Source organism: Nicotiana attenuata, unplaced genomic scaffold (genome assembly GCF_001879085.1).
Source record: "Nicotiana attenuata strain UT unplaced genomic scaffold, NIATTr2, whole genome shotgun sequence".
In the NCBI taxonomy this organism is placed as follows: Eukaryota; Viridiplantae; Streptophyta; class Magnoliopsida; order Solanales; family Solanaceae; genus Nicotiana; species Nicotiana attenuata.
Window position 1 is genome coordinate 48,492 of NW_017676075.1, and position 1,399 is coordinate 49,890.

Here is a 1,399-nt window from a genome sequence, read left to right on the forward strand (position 1 = left end):
GACTTGAAGTTACTATAGGAGTTGTGGGTATTGTCTTCTTGCATGTGCTTAAGGTTATCTTGATGTTGATTAAGTTAAATGGATGGAGTAGACGTCAACTAGTGAATAAAGCTACTAATTGAAGATAGTTGGAGTTGAGGATTGTTTCCTTTGTTATAAATATATGGTATAAGGATGGAATCATTGATGAATGACTTCATTATCATGTTAATGATACTGTTAAATTAATGTAAGAAGTTATAAGGGGTGATATGGGTTATACGGATTCCAATCGGAGCTTGCCGCTCGTCGTGAAGTAGTTGTGACTTGTTGTTGTTATATGGTGTCTTGTTATTGATATTTATAGGTTGCTGGACTTCCCTGGCTGTTGTTGTTGGTATATGGTATTGGAGGAGGCCCTTGTTACAAGGGAGATGCTGCCCGAATTTACGTAGACGAGCTACTAGCTTAAGTTACAGACTTGGGCTTTGCTCAACACTGATTTTGAATCTCCTTATGCTATGATAGATCGAGTTAACTTGTTTGAAGAGTTGCTTAGAAGGTATTAAGGACTCAATATATTTAAGGTATGTTAAGGCTCTTCCTTCATTCTTTTGGCATGATCTAAAGTGAAACGAACATAAACGATACGCTATTTCATAATGAATCTACTCCTAGCAACTAAGGTTGTCCATGTTATTCTTTCCTTACAAAGTTATTCCAAGAAAGCATATATGATCCTTGAGTCCTAGTGAAGTTCATATTGATGGCATGATGTCCATAATGTTAATCGATGGTGCATTGACTTTATGTCACTCCAAAAGGTTTAGAACGTGACTCCATGAGTCCAGCATGCATTATATATGTATCTACTTTACTCTACCGAGCCGCGCTATAGTCGGCCGGGTATGGCACCTATTGTGCAACCACTGATCAGTTGGGTTTACCGAGCTCCACGTGGCCGGGTATGATTCTACCGAGCCTTATGATGGCCGGGTATGTTTTTACCGAGTCCTCTTTGAGGCCGGGTATGATATGATGATGATGATGCCCACAGAGGCGTATGTTTTTAAAAGCTTATGTATATATATGTATTATGCATTTCATGTCAGTAGCCCCCACATGCACTCAGATGTTACAGGTTGTATCTCCTCTATCTCTCTTTACGTTACTGATCTTGTTTATGCTTTCCTGCCTTACATACTCGGTACTTTATTCGTACTGACGTCCCTTTTGCCTGGGGACGCTGTGTTTCATGCCCGCAGGTCCCGATAGACAGGTTGATATTCCTCCTAGTAGGTTATCAGCTCAGCGAAGGTGTTGGTGCACTCCACTTGCTCCGGAGTTGCCTATTTGGTCAGTATGCTTTGGATATGTATTGATTGGTATAGCGGGGCCCTGTCCCGACCTTTATAATTTT